Source organism: Arachis hypogaea, chromosome 9 (genome assembly GCF_003086295.3).
Source record: "Arachis hypogaea cultivar Tifrunner chromosome 9, arahy.Tifrunner.gnm2.J5K5, whole genome shotgun sequence".
Lineage (NCBI taxonomy): Eukaryota > Viridiplantae > Streptophyta > Magnoliopsida > Fabales > Fabaceae > Arachis > Arachis hypogaea.
The window spans coordinates 24,130,349-24,144,984 of NC_092044.1; the positions used below are offsets into that span (position 1 = coordinate 24,130,349).

Sequence of the window (14,636 nt, forward strand, 5' to 3'; positions counted from 1 at the left end):
CTTCTTGCTTGAGGGACGTCCCAGGAGGTCTTCCTCACTAGGATTTTCGTCCTCCTCCTCCCTTGTACATTCGGCCATATTGATCACATCAATGGCCTTGCACTCTCTTTTTGGATTCTCTTCTGTATTGTTTGGGAGAATACTGGGAGGAGTTTCAATGACTTTCTTACTCAGCTGGCCCACTTGTGCCTCCAGATTTCTGATAGAGGATCTTGTTTCACTCATGAACTGAAAGTGGCTTTTGACAGATCAGAGACTAGATTGGCTAAATTAGAAGTGTTTTGTTCAGAATTCTCTGTCTGTTGCTGAGAAGATGATGGAAAAGGCTTGCTATTGCTCAGCCTGTTACGTCCACCATTGTTAAAGCCTTGTTGAGGCTTTTGATGATCCTTCCATGAGAAATTTGGATGATTTCTGCATGATGAGTTATAGGTGTTTCCATAAGGTTCACTCATGTAATTAACCTCTGCCATGGCAGGGTTCTCAGGATCATAAGCTTCTTCAGAAGCTGCCTCTTTAGTACTGTTGGATGCATGTTGCCATCCATTCAGATTTTGAGAGATCATGTTGACCTGTTGAGTCAACACTTTGTTCTGAGCCAATATGGCATTCAGAGCATCAATTTCAAGAACTCCTTTCTTCTGAGGTATCCCATTATTCACGGAATTCCTCTTAGAAGTGTACATGAATTGGTTGTTTGCAACCATGTCAATGAGTTCTTGAGCCTCTTCGGGCATTTTCTTTAGGTGAATAAATCCACCTGCAGAATGGTCCAATGACATTTTCGAAAATTCAGATAGACCATAATAGAATATATCTAATATGGTCCATTCTGAAAACATGTCAGATGGGCACCTTTTGGTCAGATGCTTGTATCTTTCCCAAGCTTCATAGAGGGATTCACCATCTTTTTGTTTGAAGGTCTGAACATCCACTCTAAGCTTGCTCAGCTTTTGAGGAGGAAAGAATTTATCTAAGAAGGCAGTGACCAGCTTATCCCAGGAGTCCAGGCTATCCTTGGGTTGTGAATCCAACCATATTCTAGCTCTGTCTCTTACAGCAAAAGGGAAAAACATGAGTCTGTAGACTTCAGGATCAACTCCATTCGTCTTTACAGTCTCACAGATCTGCAAGAACTTAGTTTAAAACTGATAAGGATCTTCAGATGGAAGTCCATAAAACTTGCAGTTATGTTGCATTAAGGCAACTAGCTGAGGTTTCAGCTCAAAATTATTGGCTCCAATGGCAGGAATGGAGATGTTTCTTCCATTAAATTTGGACGTTGGCTTTGTGAAGTCACCAAGCATTCTCCTTGCATTATTATTATTTTCGGCTGCCATCTCCTTCTCTTGTTCGAAAATTTCTGAAAGGTTGTTTCTGGATTATTATAATTTAGTTTCTCTTAGTTTCCTTTTTAGAGTCCTTTCAGGTTCAGGATCAATTTCAACAAGAGTGCCTTTTTCCCTGTTCCTACTCATATGAAAGAGAAGAAAACAAGAAAAGAAGAGGAATCCTCTATGTCACAGTATAGAGATTCCTTTATATTAGTAGAAGAAGAAAGGGGATAAGAGTGAAGAAGAATGGGTTCGGATTTTTAGATGAAGAGAGGTGAAGAGAAGTGTTAGTAAATAAATAATTAAATAGAATAAGAAAAGAGATGGAGAATTTCGAAAATAATTTTGAAAAAGTGGTTAGTGATTTTCGAAAATCAGAGATAAGATATAATTAAAATTAAAATTTAAAACAATTAAAAAGAATTTTTGAAAAGAGAGAAGTATTTTCGAAAATTAGAGAGGGATAGGTAGTTAGTTGGTTTTGAAAAAGATAGGAAACAAACAAAAAGTTAGTTAGTTGATTGAAAAAGATATTAAAATCAAATTTGAAAAAGATAAGAAGATAAGAAGTTAGATAAGATATTTTGAAATCAAATTTTGAAAAAGATAAAATTTTTGAAAAAGATAAGATAAAAGATAAAAAGATTTAATTCAAAAATTTGAAATTACTTACTTCACTAACAAGAAACTACAAGATAAGATTCTAGAACTTAAAGATTGAACCTTTCTTAACAAGAAAGTAACAAACTTCAAATTTTTGAATCAATCACATTAATTGTTAGCTAATTTTCGAAAATATGATATAAAGATAAAAAAAAGATTTTGAAAATATTTTGAAAAAGAATTTTGAAATTTTCGAGAAATAGAAAAAAATGAAAATGATAAAATTTTTGAAAAAGATTTTGAAAATATAAGATTTTTAAAATTGAAATTTTGACTTAACTTGTAAGAAACAACTAATTTTTAAAAATTTTTGACCAAGTCAACCCAAAATTTCAAAAATTTGGAGGAAAATAAGGAAAAGATATTTTTATTTTTTTTTTCGAATTTTTAATGATGAGAGAGAAAAAACAACAAAAATGACTCACAACATGAAAATTATGAATCAAAACTCATGATGCATGCAAGAACACTATGAATGTCAAGATGAACACCAAGAACACTTTGAAGATCATGATGAACATCAAGAACATAATTTTGAAAATTTTTTTTTGATGCAAAGAAAACATGCAAGACACCTGATGAGCGGATAATTTATACGCTTTTTGGCATTGTTTTTAGGTAGTTTTTAGTAAGTTTGAGCTACTTTTAGGGATGTTTTCATTAGTTTTTATGTTAAATTCACATTTCTGGACTTTACTATGAGTTTGTGTGTTTTTCTGTGATTTCAGGTAAATTCTGGCTGAAATTGAGGGACTTGAGCAAAACTCTGAAAAAGGCTGACAAAAGGACTGCTGATGTTGTTGGAATCTGACCTCCATGCACTCGAAATGGATTTTCTGGAGCTACAGAACTTCAAATGGCGCGCTCTCAACGGCGTTGGAAAGTAGACATCCAGAGCTTTCCAGCAATATATAATAGTCCATATTTTATTCAGAAATTGACGACATAACTTGGCATTGAACGCCAAGTACATGCTGCTGTCTGGAGTTAAACGCCAGAAACACGTCATGATCCGGAGTTGAACGCCCAAAACACATTATAACTTGGAGTTCAACTCCAAGAAAAGCCTCAGCTCGTGGATAGACCAAGCTCAGCCCAAACATACACCAAGTGGGCCCCGAAAGTGGATTTATGCATCAATTACTTACTTCTGTAAACCCTAGTAGCTAGTTTATTATAAATAGAACTCTTTACTATCATATTATCATCTTGGGTTTTTTATCCTGGATTGTATTTTGATCCAGTGACCACGTTTTGGGGGCTGGCCATTCGGCCATGCCTGAACCTCTTTCACTTATGTATTTTCAATGGTGGAGTTTCTGCACACCATAGATTAAGGGTGTGGAGCTCTGCTGTACCTCAAGTTTCAATACAATTACTATTACTTTCTATTCAATTCTCTTTTATTCTTATTCCAAGATATACGTTGCACTTAACTTTGATGAATGTGATGATCCGTGATACTCATCATCATTCTCACCTATGAACGCACATGACTGACAACCACTTCCGTTCTACTCTTGGCCGGGCGCATATCTCTTAGATTCCTCAACAGAATCTTCGTGGTATAAGCTAGATAGATGGCGGCATTCATGAGGATCCGGAAAGTCTAAACCTTGTCTATGGTATTCTGAGTAGGATTCTGGGATTGAATGACTGTGACGAGCTTCAAACTCCTGAAGGATGGGCGTGATGACAAGCGCAAAAGAATCAAGGGATTCTATTCCAACCTGATTGAGAACCGACAGATGATTAGCCGTGCTGTGACAGAGCATAGGAACGTTTTCACTGAGAGGATGGGATGTAGCCATTGACAACGGTGATGCCCTACATACAGCTTGCCATGGAAAGTAGTAAGAAGGATTGGATGAATGTAATAATAAAGTAGAGATTCAAGAGGAGCACAGCACCTCCATACGCCTATCTGAAATTTCCACTATTGATTTACATAAGTATCTCTATCCATTTTATTTTCTGTTTATTTTTATGAATCATATTTGATTTTCTAAATTCCATAATTTTATCCTCCTGACTGGGATTTACAAGGTGACCATAGCTTGCTTCATACCAACAATCTCCGTGGGATCGACCCTTACTCACGTAAGGTATTACTTGGACGACCCAGTGCACTTGCTGGTTAGTTGAGCGAGACTGTGAAGTTAATTTTGGACCATGGTTCTGTGCACCAAGTCTTTGGAGCCATTACCTTGGATTGTTGAAGTGAAAAGAATGAATCACGATTTTGCCCACCAAGTTTTTGGCGCCGTTGCCGGGGATTGTTCGAGTATGGACAACTGACGGTTCATCTTGTTGCTCAGATTAGGTAATTTTTATTTTATTAAAAAAAATTTCGAAAATCTTTTCAAAATCTTCTCCCTATTTTCGAAAATTATTCAAAAAATTTTTTAATATGCATTCTAGAGTTTCATGAAGCATGTTGAAGTCTGGCTGGCTGTAAAGCCATGTCTAAATTCTTTTGGACTGAGGCTTCAAAACCATCTTCATAGAGGCAAGCTAATTTGATTATTAGCTGTATGCTAAAGCTTGGCTGGCCATTGGCCATGTCTAGTGTTTTGGACCGGGGCTTTCACAAAAGCTTGGCTGGCTATTAAGCCATGTCTAATTCCTAGACTGGAGCTTTAAACTAACATTGCGAAGATTCCTGGAATTCATATTAAAAATTTTGAATTTCTTATTTTATTTTTCCTATATATTTTACGAAAAAAATCAAATAAAATACAAAAAAAAATTAGAAAATCATAAAATCAAAAATATTTTGTGTTTCTTGTTTGAGTCTTGTGTCAAGTCATAAGTTTGGTGTCAATTGCATGTTCATCTTTTTCTTGCATAAAATTTTCGAAAAATTCATGCATTCATAGTGTTCATCATGATCTTCAAGTTGTTTTTGATGAACTTTCTTGTTTGATCTTCATATTTTCTTGTTTTGTGTTGTATGGTGTTTTTCATATGCATTCTTGCATTCATAGAGTCTAAACATGAAAAATTTCTAAGTTTGGTGTCTTGCATGTTTTCTTTTCTTGAAAATTTTTCAAAAATATGTTCTTGATGTTCATCATGATCTTCAAAGTGTTCTTGGTGTTCATCTTGACATTCATAGTGTTCTTGCATGCATCATGTGTTTTGATCCAAAATTTTCATGCATTGAGTATTTTTAGTGTTTTTCTCTCTCATAAAAAAAAATCAAAAATCAAAAAAATATCTTATCTTTTAAATCTTATCTTTTTAAAATCTTTTTCAAAAATCATATCTTTCCATTTTTTCATCATTTTTGAAAATTTCAAAAATCTTTTTCAAAATATTTTCAAAATCTTTTTCTTATCTTTACATCATATTTTCGAAAATTGCATCAAAAATTAATGTTTTGATTCAAAAATTTCAAGTTTGTTACTTTCTTGTTAAGAAAGATTCAAATTTTAAGTTCTAGAAACATATCTTGTGATTTCTTGTGAGTCAAGTCATTAATTGTGATTTTAAAATTCAAATCTTTTTCAAAACTAATTTCAATCTTATCTTTTCAAAACCATATCTTTTTAAATCATATCTTTTATATCATATTTTTTTTCAAAATTTTATCTTTTTCAAAAAAAATTTTAAAATATCTTTTCTAACTTCTTATCTTCTTATCTTTTCAAAATTGATTTTAATATCTTTTTTTCAATCAACTAACTAACTTTTTGTTTGTTTCTTATCTTTTTCAAAACCATCTAACTACTTTTCCCTCTCTAATTTTCGAAAATACCTCCCTCTCTTTCAAAAATTCTTTTTAATTAATTAATTGTTTCAAATTTTAGTTTTAATTTTCGAAAATTACTAACCCATTTTTCAAAATTATTTTCGAATTTCTCTCCCCCTCATCTCTTTCTATTTATTTTATTTATTTACTAACACTTCTCTTCACCTCTCTTCATCTCCAATCACTGCCTCTATCCTCACCATTGTGATTGGATTCTCCACTTTTATTCCTTTCTTCTTCTACTAACAATAAGGAACCTCTTTACTGTGACATAGAGGATTCCTCTTTCTTTTCTTGTTCTCTTCTTCCCTATATGAGCAGGAGCAAGGACAAGAACATTCTTATTGAAGCAGATCATGAACCTGAAAGGACTCTAAAGAGGAAGTCAAGAGAAACTAAAAAAATCAATAATTCAGAGAAACCTCAAAAAAAAAAGAAGAAAAAAAAAGAGAAAAAGGAAAGACAAAAAGCTTCCACCTCCGAGTCATGGGAGATGGAAAGACTCATCTAAAGGGTCTATAGCTCAGTGGTAGAATATTTGACTGCAAATCAAGAAATCCCTGAGATACCTCAGGGGATACATGTTCCTCCACATAATTATTGGAAGCAACTAAGGATAGGAACACCAAAATCACTAGGGATCATGCAACAGAAGCAAGGAAGAGACATAAAGGAGCTCAAAAAGCACCATTGGATCTTCAAGAAGGCGCCACCCTCACTCAGGTGGACTCATTCCTTGTTCTAAAATTTTTTTTCTACTTTTCGTTTTTTATATGTTTATCTATTACATGATCATTAGTATGTAGTAACTATGTCTTAAAGCTATGAATAAATTCTATAAATCCTTCACCTCTCTTAAAAAAAATTTGTTTTAATTCAAAAGAACAAGAAGTACATAAATTTCGAATTTATCCTTGAATTTAGTTTAATTATATTGATGTGGTGACAATACTTCTTGCTTTCTGAATGAATGCTTAAACAGTGCATATTTTTGATCTTGTTGTTTATGAATGTTAAAATTGTTGGCTCTTAAAAGAATGATGAACAAGGAGAAATGTTATTGACAATCTGAAAAATTATGAATTTGATTCTTGAAGCAAGAAAAAGCAGTGAATAGCAAAAAAAATTAAAAAATTAATTGACGAAAAAAAAATATTTTTGAAAAAAAAGAGAAAAAGCAAGCAGAAAAAGCCAATAGCCCTTAAAACCAAAAGGCAAGGGTAAAAAGGATCCAAAGCAAAAGAGTGTGCTTAAGAGCTCTGGACACCACTAACTGGGGACTCTAGCAAAGCTGAGTCACAATCTGAAAAGGTTCACCCAGTTATGTGTCTGTGGCATTTATGTATCCAGTGGTAATACTGGAAAACAAAATGCTTAGGGCCACGGCCAAGACTCAAAAAGTAGCTGTGTTCAAGAATCAACATACTTAACTAGGAGAATCAATAACACTATCTGAAATTCTAAGTTCCCAGAGATGCCAATCATTCTAAACTTCAAAGGAAAAAGTGAGATGCCAAAACTGTTCAGAAGCAAAAAGCTAAAAGTCCCGCTCATCTAATTAGAATTAATATTCATTGATATTTTGGAATTTATAGTATATTCTCTTCTTTTTATCCTATTTGATTTTCAGTTGCTTGGGGACAAGCAACAATTTAAGTTTGGTGTTGTGATGAGCGGATAATTTATACGCTTTTTGGCATTGTTTTTAGGTAGTTTTTAGTAAGTTTGAGCTACTTTTAGGGATGTTTTCATTAGTTTTTATGTTAAATTCACATCTCTGGACTTTACTATGAGTTTGTGTGTTTTTCTGTGATTTCAGGTAAATTCTGGCTGAAATTGAGGGACTTGAGCAAAACTCTGAAAAAGGCTGACAAAAAGACTACTGATGCTGTTGGAATCTGACCTCCATGCACTCGAAATGGATTTCCTGGAGCTATAGAACTCTAAATGGCGCGCTCTCAACGGCGTTGGAAAGTAGACATCCAGAGCTTTCCAGCAATATATAATAGTCCATATTTTATTCAGAAATTGACGACGTAACTTAGTGTTGAACGCCAAGTACATGCTGCTGTCTGGAGTTAAACGCCAGAAACACGTCATGATCCGGAGTTGAACGCCCAAAACACGTTATAACTTGGAGTTCAACTCCAAGAAAATCCTCAGCTCGTGGATAGACCAAGCTCAGCCCAAACATACACCAAGTGGGCCCCGGAAGTGGATTTATGCATCAATTACTTACTTCTGTAAACCCTAGTAGCTAGTTAATTATAAATAGAACTCTTTACTATCATATTATCATCTTGGGTTTTTGATCCTGGATTGTATTTTGATCCAGTGACCACGTTTTGGGGGCTGGCCATTCGGCCATGCCTGAACCTCTTTCACTTATGTATTTTCAACGGTGGAGTTTATGCACACCATAGATTAAGGGTGTGGAGCTCTGCTGTACCTCAAGTTTCAATACAATTACTATTACTTTCTATTCAATTCTCTTTTATTCTTATTCCAAGATATACGTTGCACTTAACTTTGATGAATGTGATGATCCGTGACACTCATCATCATTCTCACCTATGAACGCGCGTGACTGACAACCACTTCCGTTCTACTCTTGGCCGGGCGCATATCTCTTAGATTCCTCAACAGAATCTTCGTGGTATAAGCTAGATAGATGGCGGCATTCATGAGGATCCGGAAAGTCTAAACCTTGTCTATGGTATTCTGAGTAGGATTCTGGGATTGAATGACTGTGACGAGCTTCAAACTCCTGAAGGCTGGGCGTGATGACAAGCGCAAAAGAATCAAGGGATTATATTCCAACCTGATTGAGAACCGACAGATGATTAGCCGTGCTGTGACAGAGCATAGGAACGTTTTCACTGAGAAGATGGGATGTAGCCATTGACAACGGTGATGCCCTACATACAGCTTGCCATGGAAAGGAGTAAGAAGGATTGGATGAATGTAATAAGAAAGTAGAGATTCAAGAGGAGCACAACACCTCCATACGCCTATCTAAAATTTCCACTATTGATTTACATAAGTATCTCTATCCATTTTATTTTCTGTTTATTTTTATGAATCATATTTGATTTTCTAAATTCCATAATTTTATCCTCCTGACTGGGATTTACAAGGTGACCATAGCTTGCTTCATACCAACAATCTCCGTGGGATCGACCCTTACTCACGTAAGGTATTACTTGGACGACCCAGTGCACTTGCTAGTTAGTTGAGCGAGACTGTGAAGTTAATTTTGGACCATGGTTCTGTGCACCAAGTCTTTGGAGCCATTACCTTGGATTGTTGAAGTGAAAAGAATGAATCACGATTTCGCCCACCAACACCAAACTTAGAAATCTTTAATGCATGGACTCTAACAAACAAAAAATGCATATGAAAAACAACAAACAACACAAAACAAGAAAACATCAAGATCAAACAAGAAGACTTGTCAAAAACATCTTAAAGATCATGAAGAACACTATGAATGCATGGAATTTTTGAAAAATGCAAGAAAAAATTTTAAAAAGCATGCAATTGATACCAAACTTAAAAGTTGACTCAAGACTCAAACAAGAAACACAAAATATTTTTTTGATTTTTATGATTTTATGATTTTTTTGGATTTTTATTGATTTTTTTCGAAAATATTTTTGGAAAAACGAAAAAGAAAAGAAAAATTTTGAAAAAGTTTTTTGAAAAGAAAATTACCTAATCTGAGCAACAAGATGAACTGTCAGTTGTCCAAACTCGAACAATCCCCGGCAACGGCGCCAAAAACTTGGTGGACGAAATTGTGATTCCTTTGTTATTGTATTTTGTAAAATTCATTGCTTTTTCAACTATGTGTGGACACAACTCCGTTCAACTTAACCAGCAAGTGTACTGGGTCATCCAAGTAATACCTTACGTGAGTAAGGGTCGATCCCACAGAGATTGTTGGTATGAAGCAAGCTATGGTCACCTTGTAAATCTCAGTTAAGTGGATTCATAGGGTCAAATGTAATTGGATTAGATAATTTAAAAGATAAATAAAATAAAAAGGGATAGAAATACTTATGTAAATCAATAGTAGGAATTTCAGATAGGCGTGTGGAGATGCTAGAATCCTTTCGAATCTCTACTTTCTTATTGCTCTCATCCAATCCTTCTTACTCCTTTCCATGGCAAGCTGTATGTAGGGCATCACCATCATCAATGGCTACTTTTAATCCTCTCGGGAAAATGGTCCTATGCGCTGTTACTGCACGGCTAATCGTCTGGAGGCATCACCCTTGTTGATAGCTACATCCCATCCTCTCAGTGAAAATGGTCCAAATGCTCTGTCACAGCACGGCTAATCATCTGTCGGTTCTCAATCAGGTTGGAGTAGAATCCATTGATTCTTTTGCGTTTGTCATCACGCCCAGCCTTCAGGAGTTTGAAGCTCGTCACAGTCATTCAATACCGGAATCCTACTCGGAATACCACAGACAAGGTTAGACTTTCCAGATTCCCAGGATCCTACTCGGAATACCACAGACAAGGTTAGACTTTCTGGATCCCCATGAATGCCGCCATCTATCTAGCTTATACCACGAAGATTCTGTTGGGGAATCTAAGAGATATGCGCCCGGCCTAAGGTAGAACGGAAGTGGTTGTCAGTCACGCGCGTTCATAGGTGAGAATGATGATGAGTGTCACGGATCATCACATTCATCAAAGTGTTGTGCAACGTATATCTTGGAATAAGAATAAAAGAGAATTGAATAGAAAGTAATAGTAATTGTATTGAAACTTGAGGTACAGCAGAGCTCCACACCCTTAATCTATGGTGTGCAGAAACTCCACCGTTGAAAATACATAAGTGAAAGGTTCAGGCATGGCCGAATGGCCAGCCCCCTAAAACGTGATCAATAGCCTCTTAAGATGAAGAATAAAACAAAACTGAGATCAAAGATGAAACGTGGTCAAAAGACTACTAATACACTAGTAAAAAGTCTTATTTATACTAAACTAGCTACTAGGGTTTACATGAGTGAGTAATTGATGCATAAATCCACTTCCGGGGCCCACTTGGTATATGTTTGGGCTGAGCTTGATCTATCCACGAGCTGAGGCTTTTCTTGGAGTTGAATGCCAAGTTATAACGTGTTTTGGGCGTTCAACTCTGGATCATGACGTGTTTCTGGCGTTTAACTCCAGACAGCAGCATGTACTGGGCGTTCAACGCCAAGTTACGTCGTCAATTTCCGAATAAAGTATGGACTATTATATATTTCTGGAAAGCTCTGGATGTCTAATTTCCAACGCCGTTGAGAATGTGCCATTTGGAGTTCTGTAGCTCCAGAAAATTCATTTCGAGTGCAGGGAGGTCAGATTCCAACAGCATCAGCAGTCCTTTTGTCAGCCTTTTTCAGAGTTTTGCTCAAGTCCCTCAATTTCAGCCAGAAATTACCTGAAATCACAGAAAAATACACAAACTCATAGTAAAGTACAGAAATGTGATTTTAACATAAAAACTAATGAAAACATCCCTAAAAGTAGCTTGAACTTACTAAAAACTACCTAAAAACAATGCCAAAAAGCGTATAAATTATCCACTCATCAGATAATTAAACAAAGAGTCACGCGAGAGCGTGGCTGGAGGCGTGCCTTTGGCACAAATTGATCCACGTGACCACGTCGCTAACGTGTTTGCGTCATGTGGGAAAAATGCCTCCCACGCGTCCGTGTCACCCACGCGGCCGCGTGCCATGAAAATCGACGTGAAAATGGTGCATAGCCGAAAGTTATGCTGGAGTGGTGATGGACTGGTGCTGAAAGCACAACCTTACCACGCAGACGCATGGCTCACGCGATCGCGACGACTACACGATCGCATCACCCAAAATTTGGCAAAATAAGATTCTGAACAGAGAGTTGTGCGAGCGCGAGGCTGCCCTCGCGCCAGTAGCATAAAATGTGTCACGCAACCACGTGACCGACGCGACTGCATTGATTAACTTCAAACGCAAGTCACGCGACTGCGTGCCCCACGCTTCCGCGTCGCTTGCACCGCACAGCTTATCCTAATTTGCCAAATATCTTATCTTTTCTTCCCCAATCCTTATTTTTTCCTCCCTCCTTTCTTACTCACTTCTTTCCCTTCTCATTCTTCTTATCTTTCATTTTATTTATTTACATATTTCATTCATTGCATTTTAATTTAGTGCATATTTTTCTTTTCTTTTCTAAATTTATTAGTTTTCCTTTGGTGTTGATTTTCTTGTTTAACTGTTGCATCTTTTCTGGTATAATTTTTAGTGACTTGTTTTACAATGTTGGGTGATGCTATTTTTCTATCAATGTCAATCTTTTATGATACATGTATTCCTTTTGCATGGACATGAACTTACATTGTCTTTCATTACTCACTCTCTTCCGCATTGTTGTACATTTTGTACCACCGGCATGCGATGGCTTCTATTATTTTCTCACGTACATGTTGAAGCTTCTATGTAAATGAGACCCTTATCATTTGGTATTAACCCATCCGTACTTCATTTATTTTCTTATCTTTATTTCTGGGTTACTTTTCTTCCCTTTTTCTTTTAGGATGGCCACCCAGAGGGGAACCGGAAGACGTTTACATGGGGAGACAAGACAAGTCCATCTGCACAATCTTTGGAGAGAAGCATCAGTTGGAACAACCCATCCACCTGCACATCTTAGCATGCACCGAGGACGGTGCAATCTTTAAGTGTGGGAGGTCGATACCGATCTCCATCGGTTAGCTATTTTCTTCTTTTCAACACCATTATTTTATTTTCTTTGTTTATTCATTATTGCATTTGCATATTTGATTGCATGTTTGTTTGATTTTATGCATTTAGTTACTACTTGGTTGAAGTAATATTTTCTTTTTCAAGAAATTTTTATAGTATTTCACTAATTTAAATTGAAAAAATTTGTGCTAAATTTGTTTGAAGTTGTATTTGGAACATGGTTTTTGAGCCAAAGAACACACAACATGTGAGATTTTGAGCTTAATTGCATGGTTACATTATTTAACCATAATATTTTATTCTTGTGTGTTTTCTTCTCTATAATTGCAATCTTTACTTTGTTCCATTCTATATGTCCATTATTTAGTATATTTACATGCTTGCATATGATTAAGGCCATTGTTTGATTCTAGCTCACCATTCCCAAATTACCCTACCTTTACATCACCCTTGTTAGCCCCCTTGAGCCTTTAAATCCCCTCTTGTTTTATAACCACATTACTAGCCTTAAGCAGAAAAATAAAATAAAAATCCCAAGTTGAATCCTTCGTTAGCTTAAGATAGAAATTGTGTAATTGTTTAAGTGTGGGGAAACTTTATGGGAACACGGATGATAGAAACAAGGTAGAAAGTTAAAAAGAATAAAGATATTTCAAAATAAAAATTTTTTGGGAAGCATGCTCATGTGAAATCAAAGTAATTAAATTACCATGTGCATATAAAAAAAATTCAGTATTTAAATAAAGGGGATATAAAAGAATTCTCCAAATGTAAAATAAAGCAATGCACATGGGACAAAATTCAAAAAAATAAGTTTGATACATGAGCATGTAATACAAAAGTGGGAAAAATTTGGGTAGCTAGGTAAAGAATTTTAAATTTTATAAAGTATGTATATATTAGGTGAGATCTTAGACTAATCAAGGATTCACTCTGTTAGCTCACTTAGCCTTATATGTACATCCTTACCTTTACCTCAGTCCCATTACAACCCTGAAAAGACCTCATGATGTTTGTATGTATACATTAAATATTTGTTGATTGGTTAGATGAAGAACAAAGTTTAGAAAGCATGACTAGGAAAGAGTAGAGTGATTGACCCTAGACACTTGAGAGATTAGAATGATATACACTACCAGTGAGGGTTCAATGCTTGATTCTATGTTCCCTGCTTTCATGAGCTATCTTCTTACAAGTTTATTTATTTTCACTGTATGATTTGAATTAGTGAAATCCAGTTCATATTTATTCTTGAAGGATTTATTTACTTTTTTACCAAGTATGTAGAAACATTTTGCATGTAGTTGCATTCACATTCATAGGCTGCATTGCATGAGTCTTGCCTTTTCCTATTCATTTATTTGGTCTCTTTGAGTTTAGCATGAGGACATGCTAATGATTAAGTGTGGGGAGGTTGATAAACCACTATTTCATAGTTTTTATTGTATTTAATTGAGTGGTTTTATCAAGCTTTTCACCCACTTATTCATAAGATTTGCATGGTTTTACAATTCCTTCCTAGTTTAGTTCTATGATTGAAAACATGCTTCTTTGGTCTTAATTTAGCTAATCTTAATCCTCTCTTATTACCATTCGATGCCTTGATCTGTGTGTTAAGTGTTTCAGGCTTTATAGGGCATGAATGAGTGAAAGATTGGGAAGGAAGCTTGCAAAAATGGAAGGAACAGAAGAAATTAAGGAGATGACCAGCGAGAAGTGACGCGTACGCGTCAGTGACGCGACCGCGCGGAAGAAAGGAATTCGCAGTGACGCGGCCGCATGAGTGACGAAGACGCGCGGATTGGAAAAGCAGAAGCGACGCGGAGGCATGGATGACGCGCCCGCATGGAAAAGAAAAACGCCGAATGACGCGTCCGCGTGACGCGATCTGCATAATTACAAAAGTCGCTGGCAGAGATTCTGGGCCAGATTTCAACCCAGTTTTCGGCCCAGAAATACAGATTAAAGTCAGGGAACATGCAGAGACTCATCAGGCTTTCATAATTCATAATTTTTAGTTTTAGATGTAGTTTTTAGTGAGAGAGGTTCTCTCCTCTCTCTTAGGATTAGGATTAGGATTAGAATTTATTTTAGGATTAGGATTTCTTTTCACTTCAAGATTATTTTATCTTCATC

General features: G+C 35.9%; 1 non-coding gene across 1 annotated transcript; it reads left to right on the forward strand.

The window, feature by feature from the left end:
- Positions 1-840: 840 nt before the first annotated feature.
- LOC112714133 (small nucleolar RNA R71) lies at positions 841-944 on the forward strand. The gene has a single exon (XR_003159088.1). It is a non-coding gene; the product is annotated as a small nucleolar RNA R71 (small nucleolar RNA).
- Positions 945-14,636: the final 13,692 nt, after the last annotated feature.